The 26,781-nt window shown below is 40.7% G+C and overlaps 1 long non-coding RNA gene across 5 annotated transcripts in view; it reads right to left on the reverse strand.

Annotated features, from left to right (window-relative positions):
• The window catches only part of LOC136560108 (uncharacterized), a 65,914-nt gene extending 42,919 nt beyond the window's left edge, over window positions 1-22,995 (reverse strand). Inside the window, exons 1-5 of one of the 5 annotated variants that reach the window (XR_010784080.1) lie at window positions 22,753-22,995; window positions 21,596-21,746; window positions 21,225-21,331; window positions 12,961-13,055; window positions 9,005-11,114 (exon numbers count right to left, since the gene is read on the reverse strand). This is a non-coding gene — a long non-coding RNA (uncharacterized lncRNA). Of the gene's footprint in view, window positions 1-9,004; window positions 11,115-11,826; window positions 12,127-12,960; window positions 13,056-21,224; window positions 21,332-21,595; window positions 21,747-22,752 lie in introns of those variants that run through there. The other 4 variants (XR_010784081.1, XR_010784082.1, XR_010784084.1 and 1 more) reach the window with 4 other exon arrangements.
• Between the last annotated feature and the right edge of the window lie 3,786 nt (window positions 22,996-26,781).

The raw sequence follows: 26,781 nt of genomic DNA on the forward strand, positions 1-26,781 counted from the left end.
ACCTTCACCTCCTCCTGCCAGCCAGCCCTGATCGCTGACAGAGGCTGGGGCTCCTTTCCTGCATCACTGGAGATAGATTGCCTGTACATCAGAGATTACTGCAAAGTCCAGACCAGACCATTCTTGTTTGGGGAGAAAATGAGAAAGTACAAAAGGTGACTGTGGGTTATGTTTATAGACATTCTGTGCAACAGCAAAGCCATACAGAAACTAGAGAATGCACAAGGGCACCAAAAAATACCAGTTCCATGCGGATTTTGTATGTCACCTACCTGTGAATTATCTGCACAGGGATGGGGGTACGAGCTGGCCACAGCCCTGCCCAAACTAGTACAGAAGCATGCATTCAAAGTGTCTCTGGAAATCAAAGCAGTACTTAAATTCTAGATGGAAGACTAAGGAAAGTTTTACAAGCAACCATAATTCAAGCATTTGTTTTGCATGCCCAGTTTTACAGCCATGATTACCCTTTTTTGTCACAGATGTACCTGTGACCTGTACTTTTACACACCAATGCAATATCTGGGTAACACACAATGCTCTGTACATTCACGAGAAGTTCTCAGGGAGGAAATCCTGACAGCTTGGCACTGCCTTTGTGCAACCTGCCCTTCCTTCCTCCTCTGTACAGTGCAGAAAGTACAGGGGATGTCCTCTGCCATCAGCTGCATAGATCCCTTCTTACTCACTTCCCCAGATGGTTCAGACTCATTTACACTGTTCACAAACAGATACACTGTGGTGTCAGATACAATTTCATGGTATAAACTGTAAGTTACCTTATCTCTCTCCTGGCCCTATGGCCTCCTCTTTGTGCTTAGTACATAAAGAGTAAATATGTGCATTAAAGGTGGTATTTTGTCTCTGGTTTTGAAAGTCTGATTCTTCTCGATAAGTAGCTCTGAATGTTTGTACTGGATCCCTTGGAAGAATTCATCTTGCAGTAGGATCAGTAGATTTTCACTATTGACTTCAAAGGACTTTAAATATAACCAGTAGAACCAACATTTTGAACCAAATACTTCTTGTTTTTCCAACAGAAACTATAATTCTTGATACGCTTGCTAGTGCTTTATCCACCCGTCATGACTCTTGATAAAGTGTTTGACAGGGACTGAAAAGGCTTGGAAAGTGCAGGGGTGGAAATGGAAAAACCCTAGAGCTGCTGGCTTGAGATCTATCTGAAATGTATTGATGGATGCTTATAGCACGTAGGAACACAGTTGCAACAAAACTGCCACCAAGATTTCTATAAATAAAAGAATACTGAAATTGGCTCTTCCACATCCAGCTCTTTTCAAAGGAGGTAAATTCTAACCTCATGTTGTACTGAGATTTCTCCACTGAGTTCTCAAGTAGTTTTTGAGAAGAAAAGACAATCTTTTCTGTAGACAGAAATGCCAGTAACTCCAAAAGCAGGTTTCATCATCTACCTATGTTCAGTTTTTCAAGTGTTGCACATTTGCAAGGAGAGGTTTACCCTTCCAGTGTATGCCAGCAGTGAATCATTTGTAACCAGTAACGTCCAACTCTGAGCTATAACCCGCATGCCACTGAGCATTTGCTGTCTGCCCATTTCTTCCACGTTTGGAAACCCTTACTGGCCTTGCAGCTGCTCTGGGTAGCTGGAAGAGAACATCATCCACACAGAGTCCATATAAATTTACACCTTCCTCTGTCTCTGTTTTTCCAACCTGCATGCACATCTCCCGGGTACTGTAGCAAGATGCTTCTTACCAAACACAAGCATCTCTGCCCAAATAAAAAGTCTCTTCCTGACTGGAGGTCATACTGCTGTACAGCAGTGAGAGCCTCACTAGAGCCTCGCTGATTTATTACTGGCTGGCGATTCTGACCCGATAACATTATTTGTGTTGGTAGGTGCTCACATGTCAGGATTAGGGCAAGACACTGAGGAAGGAACACAGTGTTCTGCTCCTATTTATGTTTCTTGCTCTAGTTCCCTCAGAGACTAACATTATTAACTTCCCCTGTCAGACAAGGGACACTCAATTTCAGGTCATTTATACCTGTGTCTTACACTTCAGGAGTTGTTAAATGAGCTTAAAGTCTGATGGAAAACTGAAGTATAAATGTAGCAATGTGTAATACACATATTTACATCCAAGTAGATGTTTGTGAGTGGCTCCTGTCAGAATTTAGGACCTCAAGTCATCAGCAGAACATTAGGAAAAGCTACAGTGACTCAGTGGCATTACTACGCTTTGCTAGACCTAAGTGCTCCTTTTGTGGCATTTTTGAGGGACACAGAAATCTGGCACTCTGGCAAAGGGACACTCACACTTCACAAGGCAGGGTAGCCTCTAGGTCTGTTCTGCAGAGCCCCAGCTTTCCAAAAACACCCCTAAAAGGAACTCTGCTGGGACCAGCGGCATTGCAGACACCTGCAAGGGTGAAGCAGGAGGAGATCTGCAGAGAAAAGTCTGCAAAGGAAGGTTTCCACTTATGGTGAGGGCTGGGACAGCATCTGCTGCATGTGCTGGTGGCTGGGAAGCACCAAGCAACCAAAGCCCCAACACCAATATATCGACCGTGGTGTGCACACAACCTGCACACAGGACACAAACCAGGCAACAGGCTCAGGCTGCTGCCACACATAGAAAATAGACCTACTCAGTCAGAGGCTGACATTTTTACAGAGCTGCTTTCCAGAGCCCAGGCACGCTCCAAGCATGGAATAGTTTCCACTGTTTCCCTTTCACACAGGCTCAGTTTTCCAAACCATTCACCTTTGGCAAAAGATTCTAGCCCTGGCCCCTGCTAGAAGGCCAGCTTGTTTTGCAACATGAACTAAACTCCTTCATTTGTTAAAGATCTGGGGCAGCAAATGAATCTGCTTTTACATCCCAGGGTTTTTTACTTCATCATTGTCACTAAATTTGTACACACATTTCCTTTTGAAATGTATAGTTCATTTTTAAAAGACACTTTGGCAGACTGATAAACAGAACTATCTCCTAATAATTCTAATATGTCCAAGGGAAATTACGTCTCTCATTGCTACATAGACCTTTTTTTTTTTTTTAGCAAAACCTATTTTGGTCCTGTACTTTTTGTGCCATTGTCAGATTTTTTGCGTGCGCACAGTGACATTTGCATAATTTCCATGAGGGAGACTGCAACCTTTCAGGGAAACACAATGCAAAGTCCAGGAAGAGAAAACTTTTAATACAGGGAAAAAGGAGACAGAAGTGCCAAGGTTAACCGGGCAAGTGCTTTCTGCTGTGCCCTACAGGGTTTGCTCCCTGCTCTGGCTGATTCATCCTAACACAGACTCTCGGAACCCTCCATTTTCACCAAACTGGTGTGTTTTGGACAAGTTCCTGTTAAGGACACTTCCCTGTCCAACCATCCAGGAGCTGCTCTGGCAGTCACACCTGCACCACCTGAGCTGGGAACGAGGTGCCTTCCCAGCTACACCCCCCACACTCACAGAGCCACATCAGGTTTCCTCACTGGCTTGGCCCCAGGTTCCCATTGCAGCATCTCAGACATCCTGATCCTTAAAGTAGTTTAATTTTGGCACAATAATAAGTGAGAATCAACAGCTTAAGCTGATGTCTCTGAGAAGGGACCCTGAGCAAAGGAGACTCTAAGCTTCTACAGCCTCACAATCTACATGTCTGGGGCCATCGGCTCCTTGTGTCCCCAAGTGTCCCTCATCTGGCTGTGCCACAGGTCCCCAAGCCCTTTTTTATCCAAGGGGTCAGCAATTCAAGGCCTCTTGGGCCTCCTGCCTCCTCAAATTATCTGCACTGAAGATATTCCTCAGCATAACAAATGCAAACAGCCACAAGGACTTGGCTCTCTTGACAGAACTGATGAATCCCTCTGCACAACCATTATTTTCCAGCCCTCCCCCTACTCTCTCAGCCAGCTTGCCCAGCTGGGCTTCAGTATTCATCAGGCCCTTCTTTTTTAACTCATTGAAAGGACAGAAAACAATCTAGAAAAAAGATTTTACTATATTTTAGATTTAGTTAGAAAGATAAATTAACTCAGTTACAGCTCAGAACTTGCTCAAGGATGGGGCAGGACTGGCCAGCCAAGAGTGAGCAGAGGAAAGGGCATAGAAAGGAAGAGGTAGGGCAGGGGTGAAGAAGAGACACCAAAACAAGCTGTTGCAATGCCCAGACTGTAAACAAAGTTGAACACCTCAAAAATTTCATCCTGGCCATCAAGATATACCCTGGCAGGAATATGAAGAATAGCAAGGAAATATAAGAAACAGTCAGACTTAGTGGAATGACAACAATAATCTTAAAAACCTCAAGTGTATAATGATATGATTCTTTATCATAAGTTAGCATGTTAGCAAGTGGAAACAGAAAATCATCTGAGAGACAGTATCAGCTTTAGACCACACTGGAGCTATCTTCTACTTCCAACTATCTTCTGTTTCTGTGATTACACTATGTTAACTCCCATAATTTATTGCATGGCCTCTACAAACGTTGTGCATGTTTGATCATTTTGTCATTCAGTTTCCATTTCCCACAGAGACCCCATTTGTTGTTCTTACCAAACCTCCTTCTCTTGAAGTCATTATTATTTAAACAATGACTGCAATGGCAATGACAGTTCAGTGAGAAGCACCACCACCATTCAGTATTTCCAGTTGTCCCAATTACACACAAATGCAAAGCCAAGAGCAATAAAAATGAAGTGGTTGGACATCTTAAAAACAGTACCTTCATATATGCACCTGTACCACAGCTTCCACTCATCTAAGGTCAAAATCTTACATGACCAAGTTACACAACATAGGCAATAGCTCAGAAATCTAGAGCTGGAGAAAGATCAGGAGCCAGAAGCATGCTAGGAAAGAAGTTTAGGACAATATTTTCCTAATATTACCAGCAAAGTTGGTGAATTGTAGTTTTTTTTACAGTTAAAAGTCACATGGAAATGTACAACACAACAGGAAACTTTCATCTTGGGACTATAAAAAGCATTCATGGAAATAAATAAAATTAATGAAAAACAAAAAGAAGAAAATAAATAATTCTGTCAATATAAATCAGAAAATGATCTTCATTACACCAGGGAAAAATACTAAAGAAATTTACCCTGATGACACAAAAAGGCAAGCTCAGAGTTTAGAGCTGAATCTTTAATCTCTAGCACTCACTTGGCTATTGCTGCTGTCCTTTCTCCACATTTCTCAGTACACCAGAAATATTCAGTGTTACTATTTTGACCATTCCTTCCTTACAGCTATTTGCCACAACATAGGTGAGAAATGTGACCAAAGACTAAAATACTTCAATTCCAAAATAAACCTCAATATTTTGAACTCTATTTCTATACCTTTTTCTTCCTCATTAGTGAAACTTCTTTTTTCTTTTTTTCCCCCTCTTTTAGCCTCAAATGAATTTCAAATGCAGCAAAACATGTTAGCGTAGCAAAATACTCTTTGGCCTTCATAGGGACATAGTCACTTCACATTTCTTATACCACTGTACAGTCTTCATTTACTTTTCATAGTTATTATAACTATGCTGCACAGCCACAGAGTAAATCTCATTTATTTTGTGTTTTAGAAGGAATTATGTTTTTTCCACTATCACGTTTCAAATTAATTCCCCATATGTACCTCCATCTCTTCATCTCTTCATACAGGCCAAAGACTTTAATCTTCTTGGTAATCTAGATTTATTAAAAATAAAGAGCAATAGTGAAAAAAGTGACAGAGAACAAGAAAAAATACACAAACCCACAGCTGGGCTAACACTTTGACTGTCACAGGAGAATGGCACTGGCACCACCAACTAAAATGAAAGGGTACTGCACATTTCAGCCATCCAGCTCTGACAGGTAGCAAAACTTTGGAAGAAAAGTTTTACTTCTCCAGAAAATCCATGCCTGAGCAAAATGCTGAAATGTTTGTCTTCTTGTTTACAACATTAATTCTTTTAAAAGAACACCCCCTGCCCTACAAACAAGGAACTCAAGCATTTATAATAATATTACGTATATAGAACATGAATAGTTTAAAATTGGGTTAAAAAAGTCTGGCTTGCAGTGCTTAATGGAAGATGGAAAATAATGCAGTCAACAGTGAAACATTATACTGCAAAAGAGAAATGTTCTAATCTATTCTTAACTCACTTTTATCAATAATCCCCATAGCTGGCTTCTGGCCATCCCATATGAATAATTTAGAGCCAGGAAAAAACAGAGATCTGGACAGACATTGTCCACATCTGTAATTATCTGCCTTGCTATATTAAGTTATTCACCTGTTAAAATCCAATTTCCTACGATATAGATAAATATGCTTAAAGGTTACACAGCTAAAAATAGCACTGCCTGCAGTATTTTCTATACCGTAGAATACATAAATTATCCTTGTCAGTATGTTACTTTAAAAAAGCATTGGTTTGTATTTCTAGCAGAAGGCATTTCAAAGATATCAGGGGTTGCATTTTGGTCAAATAGCTTTGCAGCATATATAAAAGTGTGTAGGTAAAATCACTAAAGATATTTTATTATTGCCACTAAATTGGCAGAAAAAGATACTAGGGTTCTCATAGAAAATAGTAACACATGCCTAATCTCGTGAAATTATGACATTTGGGTTTTGGGGTTTTTTTCCCCTTAAAGGATTTTTCTTTTGTAGGTGCTCTATGGCTGAACCAACTTCAACCTGAAAATTTCCCTTCTGCAAGGCCACTGCCCAAACATGCCCCTTCTTGGAGAAATCTCCACTCCGAGCCTCCTTGAGCAAGAGGGAATGTGGCTTTATTCCACTTTGAGCCCAAGAATAAAACCATTTGCAAAGCTCTACCTGTGAACCACAGCCTCTTCATTGCTGTTGCTACAGCCTTGGTACGGCTTTTTGGAATATTTATTGTTTGCCATTATACACAAGGTGGAAAAAAATGCTCTTTGACTCTTGGGATGCTGAGATGACTTTCACTGGCCTAAAAGTGACAAAGGTTTCAATCTGAATTATGGATCTGGAAACCACTGATATGAGGAGATAACTCTACAGCCTCCATCTCCAGTAGCCAGGACATCAGCCTTCAGTGCCATTCAGCAAGGCTTCACTAGAAATGAATGAAGATATCTGCATACAGTCATTGTCTTGCAGCTTCCTCCTCCTAAAGAAAATGCAGCAGAAAAGCCATAACCCTTGCCCATAAACCAAGTTATCCAAGGGTCAAAAAAACAATGGAAAATTGTACTTTTAGTGTCAACACTATGCCAAGTATTGTCATAAATAGAGAAGGTTTCTGCTCCAACCAAGCAGATGGAAAATATTCTATTGTTCAGAGATAAAGCAGATTTCCCACCCAGGCCCTGGCCACATAATTACATCTCTCTGTGTAAGCCCAGCCTTTCAACCACCCTCCATGCAAAGCAGCTTTCAGGAAGAAAGTCTAATACTGCAGCTATTATTACTTTTGTTCCTTATTTCTCTTGTCCAAAGATTCAAATGCAAGGATGACTGGTGCCACAAAAAAACAAGAAACTTCCTTTGATAAACAGGACGTTGGGTTTTCTATGGAGTCACACACACACACCTGTTCTCTTTATGGCTGGATAAATATCCTAAGCTCCCCACAGATCCTTTCACACACTGTGCACATCAAGCATCTTGCTCCGGCCCTGTTCCTGGCTGGGCTGCAGTGGGAGCAGCCGGGGTGTTGCTCAGGGTGCCCACGTAGTCAGCAGGGTACGTTAATCACTCCTTATCTTGTTTGCAGAGCTGAGACAGACAAGCGTAAAGATGAACGCACCAATCCATTCACAAACATTGCAAAGAAATACTCAAGTTTTCCTTTCAGCAGAGCAAATACTGGGAAGTGAGCTGACAAAACACGAGGTCAGCTGGCATCCTGGTCTATAGAATGACTTCTATTTACTTTCTCTTGCCTTATCTCCCTTGAATAACTTGCATTCGGGATGTAAGCATACATTCATGTTTATCTTTTCAAATATAGGATCATGGCTGGAGTAAGCCTCTGCTGGAGTGAAATTCCACTCAAGTCAATAGTATCCAGCCATGTTCCAACATGTGGGCTGGGTTAGCTTTTGTTTTCAATCTTTAGATTACATCCTTAAGCAGGGTTTTAGCTGCACTGAAGTTCAGCACTGCCCACGCTGCCCTTCAGACACAGGGTGTAGGCATGCCAGACTCTGCTTCCAGCAGGAGGCTTTGAATTGCCAAGCTCACAGGGAGCAGTATCCACCTCTCCTCACTCCTGTGGTCCATGCCCTTCACCCAGTTTTCTTTTTCATAGCTCCATTTCTCTCCACATCTCCAGATTCCTACAGGCCTTCAGTTGCTTATGCGCCCCTTTTTCCCACAATGTCCCCAAGAACCAGACAATCCTGCAGGACAAGCCTTGGCTGCTTTTCTCCAAGGAAGTTTAACTGCAGCATATCAGCAGAATCAGAGAAACATGAGGTACTCAGAGTCAAAGACAACACACTGCAGAGAGGACATTGCCCTTGAGGCAGGAGGCTCCCCCAGCAGCAGAGGTGTGTGAGCTCTCACCAACTCAAAGCTGATTCTAAGCAAGCAAAAGTGCAAATTATTCCCTTTTAAATCATAGTATGTGACGGTTTACCAGCTTGAAGAAACCTAGGCTGGCTTAGGGTTCTGTGTAGACAAACAACACTGGTTTCATAAGCTTAACGAGTTTAAACCTCATGAACTCATGAGCTGCAGTCGACTTTTATCTTGGAATCATTTGACTCTGAAGCTTGAATAGTAAAGAAGTAGTATAGTTATGGACCTGAAACTTTCAGGCTTTGCACATATCAGATTTATGAGCTAAAGTAAATTAAATTAGATGAATGCTTTTGTTACAGCAGCTTCTTTATAGAAGTTGTTTCCCTGATAGAGACTGAGTGGATGGATGGTGGTTTCAGAGAGGTAAATGCAAACCATCATCTTGCTGTTCATGGAAAAAAAGTAGTCCTTTGTTACCAGCACCTTGGAAATGAAGTAATAAAACAAAGAACACAGAGGTATTTGATGGCTGTTCTGGATTCATTAGGCTTGTGATTCAGCTTTTAAATTCAGGGTAGCAATTGTCTTGTAAGAGAGATACAATACAGGTAATAAATGACAGACAATCTTAAAACATTTATAATCTTAATAATCAAAACACAGGGAGAGAGACAGGAAATCAATACATTACTTTTAGAAATAGCATCAAGAACAATGATCTGAGGGAGAATAATAAGAGGAAACCGAGAAGATAAAGCACTCTAGGGTAATTTTAGACAGAAAGGCGACAATAACAATCTTCTAATGTAGCAAGGGAGCTACAGTGAGCTGATCTGGGTAGCTACAAGTTATAAATAGTATGAAACAATAGAGACTAAGAAACATCAGAACTTTTCAAGCTGAGGGAGAGAAAAGAAAACTGAGCAGCTGTTTTATTTGTGTTGCCCCCAGATGAAGGGAGGAAGGAACAATGAATCTGACTCCATGTTCTAGAAGGCTAATTTATTATTTTATGATACTATAATATATTAAAGAATACTAAACTATACTATACTAAAGACTACAGAAAGGATACTTACAGAATGTTAAAAAGGTAGTAACGAAAACTTGTGACTCTTTCCAGACTCCTGACACAGCTTGGCCTTGATTGGCCAATGAGTGAAAACAACTCACACCAGAAACCAATAAAACAATCACCTGTGGTAAACAATCTCCAAACACATTCCACATGTGAACACAACACAGGAGAAGAAAATGAGATAAGAATTTGTTTCCCTTTTTATCTGAGGCTTTTCAGTTTCCCAGGAGAAAAATCCTGGGCAAAGGGATTTTTCAGAAAATGTGAATGGGACAAGCAGTCCCATATAGCTATTTGTGCAGTAACTAATACTCATGTGAGTGGGACACTACTATTTTTCTCATCCGTGTTTACAAGTGTCCCTCTCACTACATGTCAGAGTTAGAAAGACCAGAGCTGAAGCAAAACCTTACCTAAAAGCAGGGTTACTGTCATAAAGCCACAGGGCAAGATCAGAAAATTTGTAATTGAGCATTCCTTTCCACAACTCCTGTTGCCATGATGTTGATGGAAATGATGGATGAGCTCCATGACTGGCTCATCTTTGAGAAGAACCATTCGGGTCTAATAAGTTGTTCCATTTTTTTAGAAACAGAGTCATTTCACAGGGATTACTTTTTTCTCTTCCTGGGAATATTTTACCAGATTATGATACCCTCTGGTATCATTTGCTTTAATCAAGCATAAAGGTACAACAGGTGCAGACATTTCTACTACTCTGCAATACACAAAGAGAAATTACAAACAAGAGGACATGAGAAAGAAGAGATGCAGGAGAGGCAATGGTAGCCAAAATAAGAGCCATACTGTAATACTTCTTGTGACTTAAGAATTCTTCAGTATTCCAGTAGCTCAAACTCAGGCAATCCCATCTCCCAACACATTTAATGACTTGCCCAAATCAGCACCTGGACATTTCACAGAAACCCTTTATTTAGCTTATGGAAACCTATTTATAGCAATCACTGTAACCATCCAGTTTTCAGACCTTTCATGGATATTTCATTACATTCTCTGTTTCCAAAATGAGTCATTCTTCCTGCAGAGTAATTTTTGAAGATGACATTACAATATGTAGAGATAATGCAATATTTTCCTCCATACAGACATTTTCTCATTTAATTTCTTATTCCATTTCAGAGAAGATTATAAAAATGTATAATGGCATATCTATTGTTCATGGGTCATCAGCTGCTTTAATCAGCAGAGTTTCAGTTCAGTTACAAGTTCTAATGAGATTTTTCCACTGAAACTGATGCCTTGAGAGGCTACCTAGAACAGAGGCTAGACAGTGTTAAAGGAATAAAGCAGGGATTTATTAAAGGCTTTCAAAGGATACACCTTGGGCAGTACAAGAGCCTGGCCGTGGCTACACCCAAGATGGACCCTGGGTCATGAGTTTTCGCACATTTATAAGTTTTGGTCCATTTCCATCTTGGGGTTAATTGTCCAATTTCAGCTCCAGGTAATGCAGTCCCATCCTCCCAGTTTGCTCTCCTCAATTTGATGTTGTTTGCACTTTTTGGGCCTGAGGCTGCAACGGTTCTGGGGCTGGAAAAGGATTGTTCTGTGTGACTGAGCTGTGAGGAGAACCTGCCAACACTTTATATGGAGTTCAGAGTTATAAACTAATGCAGTACAGAATCTGGAAAATATGAAAGCAAAAACTTAAGGCATCAAAACTAGTGGAATTATACAGATAGACATTCGATTAAGTTTTGCCCAATTACACAATCACCTGTAAGCAAGAAATTATTTCTTTATTTTTAAACACTTAGAGAAACAACAATTCATTTCATTACATAAAAAAGATTAGGGGAGTATAAATAGGAGGAGCACTGAAACATTATCACATATGTGAATACAGTAATCTAAAGGGGTAGGCAGAATTCTTTTGTATCAACTAGATCAAACTTTTAAAAATCCCTTGTGAATCACTGGGCAGTTTTCCCCCCAAAAGCAGGGGAGGACAGCACCTTCTAGACCAGTTTGGTCTAAATCTCAGAGTTCAGTAAACATAAATTTGAAATATTTTAATAAAACAAGGTCACTATATTGTGATATTTCCCTGTATTTTACACATGAGGGGAGAGAGGAGGTAAAGGACATGATCCAAGTTTCAGTTTTGCCACTACCACAATTGGCATTTATTTATGTGCCTAAAAGAACTGTGGCCTTCCTCCCAGCTTTCCAGGAGGCATTCAGGAAAACTCGTAAATCTGTGACTACCCAAACAGCACAGACATGCAGGATGCTCCTCACAGATCACTGCCAGATCATAATTTGCAAGTGTTGATTAAAGAGTAATCTTGGCTATTTTTAAATCTAGAAAACAGGCCTAACAAGGACAGACAAACTATTCTGTATTTGGAAACTTAGTTGCTGATAATGAGTTTGGCTTCCTTTGCCCTTGCTCTGTTCTGACCCTGATGATTCCATATTTTATCCTCATCTTCAAACTGAAAGACCAGGACAAGATGCACTTGATGTCTATGACTGAGCTCTTTAAATATTCTAACAAATTCTTGTCTTCTCTCTTGCATCTCCTCCTCCCTCTGCTCTCCTACAGGCAAGAAACAAAAATATCTCAACCAACTGAAAGCTCTATTCAACATCATCATAAAAATTTCAGTCAGAAACAATGCTCTGACAAAAGATTTTGTAATACAATCCCTTCTGCTCTGCTACAGGAATAACTTTCACACTGATTTTCATGTAAATAATATGAAATATGAAAACTATAGAGGTAGTTTTTTTCTCGACTTTCTTTATCATCAGCTGGTACATTTTGTGACCAAGAAAAATAAAAACCCGCATTTTGTACAAACCCATGACATTTAGTTAGTTTCACTAACTAAAAGCAAACAGCAAAAGCAAACAGCCCCTGTTTTGTCCCCCAGAAATATATACATGTTTTAGTATATCTCTAGAAGAACCCACAGCATTCACTTCTGAAGTCAAAACTTCCAAAGTGCTAAGGCTCTTCTAAGTCAGCACAGCAGATGGTCTCAGCAGCCTTTAAAATAACCCCTGACCAATAATAAATTAGTTAATTGATAAATGTCCTACAATGTAGAAGACAACTTTAGCCAAGAGATCATCATTAGTCTTTCAGACTTATTTAGGAGATTATATTTAACATTTGCTAGGTTTAAATTTGACAATTCAAGATTCCAACACGTCCCACCACTGTATGTATTTTATATTCAAATAATATTTACAATAATGTAGTAGGTTTTTTTTTTTTTTTAATCCTTATTTTCATTTTATGGATTGGGGGATTGGGTTGGTTCCTCAAGGCATGTTAGTATGTGTATTTGTCTTCTACTGAGGTTAATCTGAGTTTTTACAGATATGAGTGTCCTTAGAGAAGGACAGATATAGAAAAATTACTTACTCATTACTTCATCTTGTCCTTAAGTAGCATCTCTGTGTCTGTATTCAGCTACTCCAACTGGCCAGAACCTGAAATGACTTGGTTTGGATGAATGCCTGTGAAAAATGGACAAAATCAACCTTTGTTTACTGTTCCAGCACTGGTTTTAGTTGCAACCAGTATGTCCTACACCACAGCAGTAAAAAGCTTTAGATTTCTTGATGGTGGAAAATCCTGATCTCTTGCAAGAAAATGCTTTTAGCAGCCTATGAGAGACTGAACCCCCCCCCAGTAATTATGGACAGTTGTGTGTTAGGTGAGATCCCACGGAAGCAGCCACTCACTATTTGTAAACAAGCTGTACAATGAAGGGGTCTGTGCTTGAGTATCTTGCTCTTTCATGGACCTAACAGTGCAGTTAAACAAAAAACCACTAGCCCTAAGAGCAGATTTCCCATGTAATCAAATATTTCCCTATAGTTCATCTGACATTTGTCTAGTATGTAGAGTAAAATCACACTTAGAGTAAAAAGAATACAGCATGTTCTGTGTTCTCTCCTTTCATGAGGAGTCTTCATGAAATCCTACAAAAACTATTGCAAATTCTGCAAAAGCAGAGAGGGAAAAGGGTGCAAGAGCTGCTCCCCTTGCAAGCATGGAGTTTCTGAAATACCACAGTTCCTTTGCAGCAGTCCATTTTCACAGTGTTTATTGTGTTTAAATAGTTCCTGAAACATTGGTAGCACAATGCCTCATCTCAGTGCTTTCACCTAGAAATCTTAAATCTTGCATTTCCTTACAGAGTGTATCATATAGGACCAATTACTAGTTTTATAGTACTTTCACCTGTAAAAATCTAATGAAAGACAAATTCAAAGTATATTCTTCAGTAACATAGCATCATTCTCTCTAATCTCCAAATTGAAAGAAGTGAGACTGTCACATTTTAGCAAAGCAGAAATTGGAAGCATAGTGGAGATAAGAAACCTCTGCTCCAAAGCTGAGGAGAAATCAACAAACCAAGGTTTTTCAGGAGAACCTCATCCTCAAAAGGGTGAAAAAAAAGTTAAACTTCAGAGTTTCATTTCATCTTCTAAGTTTGGGCGTAGCTTTTGAGGCAATCTGAATGCAACCTCTGAGGATGCAAAGTTCACAGACGTGACTGCAGAAGTGTATTAAAAGGTCAGTTATATTTGCTTTTGCACATAAATGGAAATTATTCCCCCATGTATTTACTGGGCTCTTTGACAACATTATGGAATCGATCTGGTCAGTCAGAAGATTATTCAGTATCTTTCAGTGTATCATATGCTTCCCTCAAAGCCATTGCAAAATGGAGAGAGATTTCTGGATTAAGTATCTGAAGACACAGGAAATTTCTTCAAATAACCTTATTCAATAGCTTCCCGGTGATCCCATCCTTACTGTGGCTCTGATTGCTTCTCTCTCCTATCAGATGGGTACTGAAGATAAAGCTGTGCTCAGTCACAGAAGTGGGCTTATTATTTCAGCTCTTATTCTGACAAAATGAACAATACTGCCATGAACCTTCCAGCTAAGCCAGGCCTGGTAAAACATCAAGATGCATCCACCGAACTTCACACCTCTTGACATTTACGTGGGACAGCAAAAAATTGCAGGTCTGCTGCCCCAGGCCACTCAAAGGTACTTATTTGCAAAAGATAATTCTGTAGGCAAGGAACTGCATGCCTCAAAATCACTGTCTTTTCAGGTTTTGGGCTTGTCATTTTACAAAAGATACAATCCCAATGGAATTTCCGCATACTGCAATTCTTATACAAGAGAAATATCAAAATTATCAAAATGGTATTGAAGCAGCTTATCTGCCAATTTGGCTCAAAGTTGCAAATTATAATAAGGAAGGTCAAATAGTTGTAAATTATAATAAGGAAGGTCAATTTTTTCTCTCTGCTACCATGCACTTCAACAGGACTAGGGCTGTAACAGAACAGGATTTGTGCCACTTGCAATAAATGATGGCCAAATCTCACTTCTCTTAAGTAGGTTTCATTTCAAGTAAATAAAAACTCCCAAATCAATCCTGGCAGTTTTGCATTACAGCATTCAGTGAACACATTACCTCCACCTTATTAAATAATAACACCAATCACACCCAAGAAATGTCTGGACAAAGTTTTCCTTCACCTTACCCATAAGGAGGAGGTTTTGCTCTCCACCATTTGAATCTGAGAGCAACTTAGTACCAAGGTGTTTCTTAAAGCAAGTTCTGTTACTCATGTTGAAATATTTTAAGAATCTGCCTTTAATTTATTGCTGGAAGAAGCAAGACTGTTGAACCTTAAAGCTTTTGCACATTGTAAAAGCTCATAAAGCCTTGAGAGCTTTGTCCACAGACCCCACAAAAAGTGTGACTCATTGAATACTATTCTTTTCTCAGTATGCAATAAAGAGAAATATTATTTATAGAAGCATACAAACTATTAAGAGACTGTTTTTCTTTGAAGTTTAGACATAGCAAGGGAATAATAATTTGGACAAACAGCAGTATTTACAATTTCTTTGAATTGGGGCCACACATCATATCATGGCAAATATGTGGTTACTATGTAGTATTCCAATTTCTCAAAATAGCTCTGACATCCATGAGTTTGCTGAGATCTAATATCTTATTGTTTTTGGTTCAGGAGTGACTTGAACCCTAAAGCAATTTTAAGAGCACAAACAATGAAGCAGTTTCCTTGCCTTAAGGCTCTCACTTCCGTGCCTCATATTAGATCTTTACATTCATCCTCAAAAAGGTCCTACAGTTCTCAAAAAATGTTCCTGGTTGGATTTGTCAAAAGCCTTCAGCACAGACTCATTTGTTCCCACTAGAATTTGTGGCAAGAGCTTGGTAAAACCCACTAGAGCAGACAGGTGTAACAAGTTGTACATTACATGACTGCTGCTGCACTTACCAGCTGTGCTCTGAGAACTTAAATCATGCAAGAAATCGTTCACCAGTGTTCATGTTAGTCCAGACTACAGAGAGAAAAGAATTATTCCCAAAATGTCCGAAAGATGAGATTTGAGGCACAATCAGCTGTAACAAAATGTTCTAGACTGGCACTAGGTTTGTGGCAGATATTTCCTACAGAGAAAAACTGCTCTTTTTCTGAAGCTATTAGGAAGACCAGGAAGTACCTTCCTACAAAAAATAAAAGGGAATTGGCTCTTTCATATGTAGCAATCAGAGGAGAAATGTACATACAATTAGAAACAATGCAGTACCTTTTAACTTGAGCTATAATATGCAGCCCAAAATGTGAGCGTTTAAAGCCATGCCCAAATACATCAGTTTCAGGTCTACTCTATTTAGGTTAAAGTCTGTTTCTTATGCCTGCAGCTAAGTAGCATTTTCAAATGTAGTAATAGTTCCATAAGACAAAATACCCAGTGCAAAAACACCCCACCCTCTGTGAAAAGAAGCATGATAAAGGTCTGTTGAAGAGCAGACAGCAGAAAATGGATGTGACTCTCTCTCTTTAGGACTTTCTTCATTTCCCAGGCTCCTGTAGTCAGCGAGGAAGAGAGGAGCCTTCATTGGCAGTCCTGCTAGGAAAATAATGAAACTATCACTAGTTGACTCCTGGAGTAAATTTTTTTCTCCAACAGCTGTTCACTGAAAAAAAAATTCAATTTGTGCTGCAGAGTTTAGATGAAAGATTGAAAAATGTGCATAATTTTGATTTTGTCTTCCCTACCTTCCTGGCACGGTGTGAATCCATACAACACCCACAGATCCTGACAAGAGGTGACCTTTCCCCTTATAAACAAAATATTGCCACAAGATTTTGCACTTCCTGTGTTTTCATTCAGTACAAGAATACAGAAATCAAATGCAAAAAAAAGCCATTGCTGAAGCATGTTCTGAAAACTACCTGGGTTGAAGGAACAACTGTCACATTTTGCACACAATTCAGAAGGGCATTTGGGCTCCTGCAGTCACCAGTTGTATTTTAATCACTTCAAAACATGATATGCCTGAAACAACCATGCAAGAGCCGCATAACAGCCAGTAATTTTCCTCAGGTCGTGTCAGGCAAAAAGTACCAGTTTCTTTTCTCCCCATCTGATTTTATGCCATGTACTCAGAAAGTTGTCGTCTGGCCTTTCTGTCCCTGTGATATATTGCATCAGTCTGCTGGTTCCCACAAGTTCATATTTAAAGTGCTTCTGTTCACTTATGCCTGCCTTGTAAAAGGTCTCTTATGTTGTTTTTCTCCCCACCCCCTTCAAGAGCAATAAACATTCTGCTAAGGAAAGGCTTTAGCATCAATCAGATTTCAGTGCTGATTAGAGGGGAGGTACTCTGGCTGCATTTGAAATGGGCCTCTTTTGACTGTTTTTGCTTCTAAAATTAGCCGGGCCATTTCCTGAGAGAAGCCTTGGGATAGATGCAGACACCCCCCCACACACTCCTCCCTTCCCCCCACCCCAGCCACCACACTGGAGCTGCGTCGGAAAGCACAGGGAGAGAGCTGCAGAGCTGCTCAGAGTGGCTAAGAAAGCTAGGAAGCTGCTCTCCTCCTGGCTGGCAGTGGGGCTGTGGAGAGCCCTGGCTGCCAAACCCAACCTGCAGGTCACTGTTTCAAACACTGAGTGTCTGAGGCACCAAGGGAAGGCCTGAAATTGCAGCCAAGGACAAAACCCTGCTCAGCTCCAGCCCCTGCAGAGCCAGGGCTGTTATTATTTATGCCAGGACTTGTTCTCCCTTTGGTTTGCTGCTCAGCAGTCACATTTCTGTGACAGCATTTCTGCCAACAGCAAGGTCTGCATTTCCCGGGGATGCCCTGGGTGCAATACTGCAGAAAGGCAAAGACAGCAATTCCTAAAAATGTTTCCTGCCCCCATGCACAAAAGGATGCTCTCCCTGATTTTCTGGGGACTGTTGAATTCAGCCCATTTACTCAGTTCTGTGAAATTCAATAGCGTAAGTTTTGGACCTGGGCACAAAAGTTCCAATACTCACATTGTAAGTAATGGATGTATCTACATCAGAATTTGTGCAGGCCCTATTTAGATAGGTTTACATCCTGATAGCAGGACAAAGATAAAAATATGTTACAGTTACTTTTGCAAGACATGCAGGTCTGTCTTTGCTGGGGCTTGCTTTCTCCCACAAGCCAGCCCCTCTTACGAAACAAGACACAAACATTTGCTTCAGGTCATAGTGATGTGAGTCTCATGCAAGGGATTTAATAGAAAACATTCCCTTTTAAAACAAAGAACTGGAAAAACATGTCCTGTTATGGAGAGCTCTGGAGTGGTGGGCTGAGCATGGATATTTAGACTAAATGCAGTTTCTGACAACAACTCAGAAGAAGACAAGTAAGACAGTGACTCCTTTTGAGGTTCTCCTCTAGCAGTATTTATCAAAAGCAATCAAGTTGTAACAGAATAGGAGGTATATCTAAAATAAGCATATAGATTCTTTATCTAACATGTACTGTATCAATAGAGAAGATCTTCAGTAACTGAATGAAGGCTTTTAAACAAAAGAGACTCAGCCTGAGTTTCCAGGGAACCAATACTATAAATCCTAGGCATCCCTTTGAAGTAGGGTAACTTGGCAATGCTGTGAGAAGCACCTTCAGGTTTTTAGGCAAAGTTTGGGATGAAAGAAAGAGGCAGAAAATCACTTGCTCTTCTGTTTCTTTCTTCTTCCTAACACAATAATTAAAATATTTGAATTTTAACATTGAGGATTTTTTTTAAGATCAAAATTAGGATCAGAAAGAGAGGAGGGAGCATCCCTTTGCAGCTTTGTTATTGTCTTTATGCACCTGAGGTTTGATTTACACAAATTAATATTTAAATGCAAGCACATGTAACAGTCAAAACCAGTTTAATTTTTTTTAAATTACTCACACCTACATATGCAATAGGAATATTCCCACTCCTATATTTCAAATATATATTTCAATAGTAATATGCAATGCTAATATTCATACTGCTTCTGCTCTTGTTCTGAGTTTGTTGACCCAAAAATGGCAATGGGAGGAAATAAAAATGAATAACAAAAGGTAAAATTTTACTTTCAGGAGCTTCATTAGATTTTATTCCCACAATTACATAAACACATGGGAACTAGTGCTGCTGCAGACTGATTTCACACCACTGAGTGCAGGGGAGATAAACTCATCGATGCCATCTGAGATTTTTGCACACTGTTATTAACTTCTTTTGCTAAATTTATACCACATCTTTTGTGCCATGTCTATTAAGCCTTAACTGGAGCCTTTCAGAGGCCACTGCACTATCAGCAAGAAAGGACTCCTTCTGAATGCACCTATTCAAAATAAACTTTAAAAAATAGAATTTTCCAGTCTTTTCAGGAAAGTGGCTAACTGATATTTCCAAATTCATATTATAGGTTCATAACTCAGGTAATTTTTTTTCCTGCTGAAATGAAATAAAAATTGGAAGTTGTCATAACAGTTTTTTGGCAGATGCACTAAGGATAGAGTGAGCTAAACCTTCCACTTCAGCAACAGAAACTACAACTAAAGCACTCACAGCTAAGCTCCACTTCCAATTCCTCAAGAGCTCTAAGGTAGACATTAGTTTGAAGTCTGCGAATGGCATTTGAAACCCTTGTATTTTTCCATATCCAAAGCTAAACTTTGCAAAAGGAATGTTGTTTTGGACAGAAAACAAGTGAAACACATGTGAGCTATGCGTACCAATGCAAATAGGATTATTGCACTTGAAATGTCACTAAAAGCCATTTTTCTGTTCAAAACAGCTATGGAATAATGAAAGTTCTTGGTGTTTGTTGGACATACAGGTGTTCAAACCCAGAACGGATGTTGAGAAACAATGCAGTGATTGGCAAGCAATTATGCTTTTCTGTGTCAGCAGATATCTTATCTTGCCACAAGACTTTTTTCATTTTGGTTTGTATCTTTTTTATTGGTGGGACGAGAGCCTTTCATAAGTGATAACATATCAAAACCATATCAATGTTTATGCAGTATCTTAAATGCAAATTAAAGGTTGACGAAAAAAAAAATTTATCAAACTGCCCACCAAGATAGTGATATTGACAATTGTAGGCCAGATTTTTTTTATCTATGTGAATACACTGACATAACTATTTAAGAACATAAAATGCAACATCTGCTCATGAGAGTCATAAATAATCAACAAAATAAAGATTAAAAAAGAGAAAATTGCATTAAAAACCCCAAAGAAAACCAGAAAGCAATTAGTTGCACATCTTGAGGCAAAAATGGGATGCTGTTACCAGAGTGAATTTTTTTCAATCCTGTTAAGGATTTAGACAGTGTTTTAACTATAGGCATGACTGCTCTCTTCTATAATTTGTAGGTGTCAAGGACTTGTAGAAAGAAAAAGATGCAAGCAAATGGATCATGAGACAGTTGATACAACTGAACATGAGCACAAACATCCTTATTTAATGAATTTCCAAAAATAAAATATAAGGGTGATTTCAGTCTAATTGAGTTAATATTAACTTCTAAGAGTTTGTGATTAATTTAATGTACTCTCTAAATCACTGCATATAAGACTTCTCTACACCAGAAGGTGTACTGCCAGCAGCTTCCATATTATGATTTGCTCCAATTGCAATTAAAAACTCTTTTTTTTTTCTCTTTATGCTTAAAGCCAAACCATGTTATGCTCTGTAAATTAGAAAGTAATTATAAACAGCACTCAGCTTCTTGTAGCCTAGAACAGGCAAATCCCACATGCTACAGCAATGCCTTGTGGAGACTGGGCATGAGAATATCTAGCAGGTACTGAGCAGCAGCTGAGTGCAGTCCTGGCTTCACCCAGACCCAGTCCTGTTCTGTGCAGTGATTCTCCCCACTGCTGTCAGTGAAGAGATACAGGTCCAAAAGCAGGACATCATGTAAAATGTGTGTCGCCAAGGAAGACACCCAAAATGGCTGAGGGCAGTGATTTTCAGAGAAACTCATGGCATCCAACTCCATTAATGAATCTGAGAGTTTAGGTCTGTACCTTTTAGTCACGTCTTTTAGTCTATCTTTTAGTCTAACCTCCAGTGAAATCTTCACTCCTACAACACTGAGGGGGAACTTAGTGTCCAAAACACATCAAGAAGATGGAAACACCTACAAGTGGTCTATCCAATCCCCAGTGTAGTATCACAAAGGGTGACAATGTGTGCAGAGTCCAGAGAATGCCTGATGAGCATGATCCCACAATTTCTGCTCCAAACAAGAACAGGATTCTTCTTCTTTTCTTCTAAAGATGTGCAGAGTGATGGTGCTTACCTCTTCCATAACCTCCTCGTGGTTAAAGGATTCTCCAAGGAAGAAAGCAAAAATAATCTAATTTTTCATTGGGAGTAGCATAACAGAAGGGGCAGATGTACCTTCATCTAGATAAAGGCAGAAAATAAGAGCTCAATAAAAACCCAGAAATACTGTCCACCCTAGCAAAGTAGCTTCTACAAGCAAAGTGCCTTCTACATCAATTTCTGCTGGCTCCAGTTTCTGCATTTTCCAATAACCACAATAAATTACAGTGTAGCCAGCTTAGAATAGACAGGTACAGCAAAATATGAAAATATGAACAGCAAACAGCTAGAGAGGATCCATTGCTATCAGCTCTGTTTTCTCTTAGTTTAGGACAAAATACTCACTGGTCAGGGTGTTCTGAAGGCACTTATAAACCAGAAGTAGCTTCAACTCAGGAGAATATCCAGACCTGGTGCTCCCCCACATGGATGAGGGGAAAGGAAAAGTCCTTCTCTGCAGCAAGCTCATCCTCCCAGGCTCCTGATATGTCCAGTTCTACAAGGCATCCAAGAAATGGGGTTCTCAAGTTTAAAAACCTGTTACTGCATGTTTTACCCTCTAAGAAATAAAAGTGCAAAAGCATACGTTAGGACTGGATTAATTAATTAGTCCTTCATGCAAAGCAGATTAGTCTATTTTGTAATTTTGAAGTAGTCTTTGCCCCTGTAAATATTACTCAACTGTTTTTCTTCAACCTCTTTCTATTTGGAACTCATAAAATTGATGTATTTTGCTAGGCCATCCTCCAGAAGAAAAAAATGTCAGGAAAGCAGTGACAAGAGAAACAAAGAATAAATTTAGATAAATATGAGGAATGGAAACAGTATATAGAAGATTTTTTTATTCATTCAATAGATGGTTTAGCAGAAAAATGGTGACCTGAAACACTGAGAGCTTACAGTAAAATATAAAACCTCTTATAAATAATGGACTAAGAACAAAATGAACTGAAGCCCAGACTAAATTAAACATCTCACTTTTAATTCATTACTCTCTCAGAGCTGTTTTGAACTTAGTTTTGTTTACAGTGTGAAAGAAAACGTTGAAGGTATTTCTCACCCTCTACAGTTAAGATACCAGGATGTCACATTTGAAAACAATTTAGAAATACAGTGAGCAGTTCCTCAAAGACAGGATCTAATCAAAAACATAAACTGTACACGCAGGCATGAACCTTTCTACATGTCTACATGAGCTGTTTATGTAAGAAATTTGTCTTTAGTAAGACTGTTAAAATGCACAGACTTTCAGAACTAAGAATGAGTCAAACTCTAGGGAAAAAGCATTCTTCATATGCTAAAATTTCAAATAGCTCATGAAAAGCCCTGTTATCCCTGCTTTTTAAGGGTTTGAATTGAGGTAAAAATCCTCCTTTCCCCATCGTTTGAGAGTTTTGAGAAAAACCACTTCTTTTCTGCTAATTTAGGGGATTAAATTGAAGGGAAGAAGGAGAGAAGACATTTATTTGCCCTTGTGTTGGCTGAAGTGAGCTGAGCCCCACCTGCGGCGTCAGTTTCGGGGTTCAGTTGCGGGAACCTGCAGCTCTGGCAGCGTTTGCAGGGTTGCAATCTGGCTGTCCCGCTGCATTTGAGGGTGCTTCTTCTGCCCGTGGCCCGGCCCGGAACGTTCCCGCTCGGGAGCGCTCCTGGCACGGCCTGGGCAGTTGCTGAGGCGGCCGGGGAATTTGAGCGCGGCCGGGCCGGCGCGGCAGCGGGGGAGCCGCTCTGCCGGTGCGAGCCGCCGTGCGGAGCCGAGGGCGGCTGGCGCCGGGCCGGCAAAGGGCGGCAGAGGCGGCGCGGGCGCTGCTGAGCCGGCCCGGCCAGCATCGGCCGCTCTGTCCGCTCCGGGCGCGGGGCTCGGGCGCCGCCGGGGCTCCCCGGGGCCCGGTGCCGGCCCCGCCGGGCAGGGGGAGCGGGCGGGGAGGGTCTCCGGGGCGGCACCGCCCCTGCGTGCCGGAGGAGGAGCCGCTTTCCTGCCGGGAGCCGCGCTCCGTCCGGGGCCGGCAGCGCGGGGCCGCGCCCGGGCTGCGAGCACCGCCGCTCTCTGGGTTCGCGTGGCCTCCCCGGTGTTTCCCGCCTGCGGAGCGGCGCCCGGTGAGGGGAGCTGGGGGACGCTTGTAGCTTGACAGCTTCGGAGTGTGCTTTTCCAAAAGGAAAAGGGGAAAACCCTAACACCCCAGGCTTTTTGTTTGTGGGCTTTGTTAGTATTGCTCTTTAACCGAGCCACAGCTTTAAATACTGACATGGGCACCTTCTAGAAACAGTGCTCAATACATTCTGCATTCTCTAATGAGAACTTAGGGCTCTAGAGAACTAATTTCCGCATTGCTGAGCTAATGCAGGCCCAAACTGACAATGTCCGTGCATCTGATGTTCATTGATCTATTTGTGGTGTTCATTTCCTCGGGATGCAGAGTTGGGGCTTTTTGGGCCGACGGTGCCCCTCAGATCTCAAGGTTTGTTTTATCCTTGTACACGATTTTATGAAGAGACAGGCTGGGTGAGGACTTTCTTGTTGCTGCACTAGGGAATGGAATGCGGCAGGTTCCTGCGATATCCCCATGGAAACTGGAATGCCCGAGGGTATCGGTGGGACGGTTCTGAGGGATGAATCTCGCTCCCGGGCGTTTGTAGTGTGGAAGCGTAGGACACGACAGAGCAGGGCCCGAGAGATAGACAGAGGGATAGGAACAGCCAGGTGTTTCGTGCTGGTAGCTGAGTTTGGTGTCGCTGATGTTTTCGGAGCCAGAGCAGATTGATTTGGTTCCGGTGCACCGGAACGGGATCCAGACCTTAGAAAGTGTCTCGGTTCGAGACAAACCGGGAGGAAATGCTTTAAAATGAATGGGTTTCTTCTGTTAAAAAGGCAGGTTTCAGTCATTTTTTAATAGGCTTTAAAGGAAAAATTTTTAAAGAAAAAGTGAAAAGACTTGTTTATTTAGTAAGTAGAGTGTATGTAGGTAAGAGAAAAAAAATAATTACTTAGGTAATAAATCTTCTGTTGTGGAGAAAAAGTCAGTAGATGTTGAGGTATTTTTGCAGCTGTGGTTTTGGTTTTTTTTGGAATTGGGGTGTGGCATGGGTTTTTTGGGTCGTGGCATGGGGTTTTCTGATGATAGCTTGGTTTTTTGGATTGGAGTAAAGTTGAATGGTTTTAGAAGAATAAGTTACCATTTGGGGAAATTTTTTTTTGGTTTAGCTAATAAATGCAAGGTTAGTTTTAAAAAAAAGTAAAACTTTTTTGGTTTTTTTTTTCTTGGTGTTAGACGATATAGCTGAAAGATAATTTGGGGGAGGATGTGAATATTGTATATAAATAGGTAAAATTACAAGCACAAAAATTTGAATGATTTTTAGTATCTACTACCACGTTTTCTACTAATACTATATCACAAGTAGTTCTAAAGCATGCATACCCATTGCCTATATATAGAAGTACTGTTTCAGAAGTCTTGTTAGGATGAATTTCAAAATGACAGATATTTTCACTGTGTCCAAACAAATGTCTTGAGCTATAATTGCATTACTTTCACAGATGAAGCCTTGTTCTCAGACAATACAAGATTCCAAATTAACATTTTGCCATTTTTCACCAGTTTGACAGCCCATTCTCTATGTTCAGAAAGATAGGGAATAGCTCCATCAGGATTCAGCCCTAATGCAATAATAGGAAATATCAAATGTGCTGAGGCATTGTGTATGGTTAACAAAAGAGCTGTGGCTGTGTTTGTAATGGGATCATAAGTAAAATTCACCCAGTTCCACCAGGATTGGAATTCTCTTTCAAAATCAGTGGCACTGTCCCAAAGTATTTTCTGAATTTCAGCAGGAAAAGTGCCTTCTTCTCCTTCTCTTATAATAATTGAGGCAGCAACTGACTGCATCCACAGTTGTGCCTGGATACAGCTGAGAGCCAAAGAAAAGTTGTTTTGTGTAGCACCAAATGCATCAATTTCCAATTTGTGATAATTTACATTTACCTTTTCCCAATTTGGTAATATGTTTGATAACAACCACTGCTGTGTTCCCAAAGCCAATAAGGATGACTGCAGTGGTTGTTGTAATTTAGTCAAATGTAGGAAAGGCATTTCGTGCTGTTTTTGTGAGCCAGCAAAGGCTTTCTGAACATAAGGAAAGCCCCGTATCTCTCTTGAGGAAGACACCAAGGTTGTCACTATGGTGACATGATGAAGGAGAGAAAGTTAAAAGATGTGGACTCTAGCTGGCTCACAGAATGATGTGGCTCCTTGTTCACCTACTGAGAACTTTGTTTCTTTCTTATGACCAATGGGCAGTGAATGTGTTTGTTAAGTAAATCTAAATATCCTGTAAAACTATAAAGGCAAGGTGCTGCTGTAATAAATCTCTCTTAGGCACCCTCCTGATGGAGTCTTGGTGCTTGCGCCGTGTCGCACTCTCTAGCGGCATCTGGTGGCCGCCCGCGTGATTGCAACTGGACTGTAAAAAAGGAAAGAAAAAAGAGAGAAAAAAAAAAAGTTGAAGGGTACCCTAAAAATGAGTGAAGGCAGCGAGGACGCTGCGGAGGTCTGGATCTAATTCAGAGATCTGATTCGAGGTGAGCTATTGGGAAAAATAATGGGAAATAATTTATCAAACGAGGAAAAGACTGTTTTGTCCACATGGAAAACTTTGTTGAGAAGAAAAAATGTTCAAGCTTCTGATTATGCTCTTTGTAGATTACTGATATGGTGTAAATCACAGGACTTTGAAGCTGATGCCGACACTGCCTTCAGTGTCCGGGCATGGAAAAATGTTGGGAAGAGACTATGGGAAGTGATATCTAAGGGGGATAAGATGGTTGTCGATTTGGCTACTACCTGGAGACTGTTGTATGAGGCATTGAAGGAATGGGAAGCAGAACAAGATAGAGGGGAGGAATTGGAGGAGCAGGAATTAGAGCAAGAAACTGAAGTAGAAGAACGGGAGGAAGATGAGGCTGAGCCTGTCAATGAATCTCCCCCCGAGGAGGCTGTTGCAGCTGCTGTGGAGCTTCCCCCAGGGTTTGCTATCAGGAGAATCAAACGGCAGGCTAAGACTGTTCCTCGGTATTTATCTCCAAAAGACTGTGTTAAACCTTTGTATACTTCACCTGCTCAGCAGTTAGTTGAACTGAGTACTAAACCAAAGTATCTTACGCCTGCACAGCAATTAGCAAAAATGAAGTTACAGAAGAAGCGAAGTGAAAAACAGGCTGGGTCATCGGCCCTTCTGTCTCTCCCTGGGCCACTTGCTCCCCCCTCACCCTCCCCCTCCCCTCGGTCGGCTGCTACTCCCCCACCCTCCCGTGGATCGGCTGCTCCCCCCCCCACCGCTTTCCCTTGAGCCATCCACCCCTCCTTAGAGTCATCTTCCTCCTCTCCACCCCTCTTGAGCCATCTGCCCCCGCCCCCCACCTGATCTGGTTGAACAAATGCAATCTTTAACATTGTGTCCTTCCTTGTCTAGTGATACTTCTGACGATGAACTGCCGGTTATAAATACACCTAAAAAGATGCAGGAGTCTGTTTCTG

This window comes from Molothrus aeneus, chromosome 9, assembly GCF_037042795.1.
Source record: "Molothrus aeneus isolate 106 chromosome 9, BPBGC_Maene_1.0, whole genome shotgun sequence".
Classification (NCBI taxonomy): Eukaryota; Metazoa; Chordata; class Aves; order Passeriformes; family Icteridae; genus Molothrus; species Molothrus aeneus.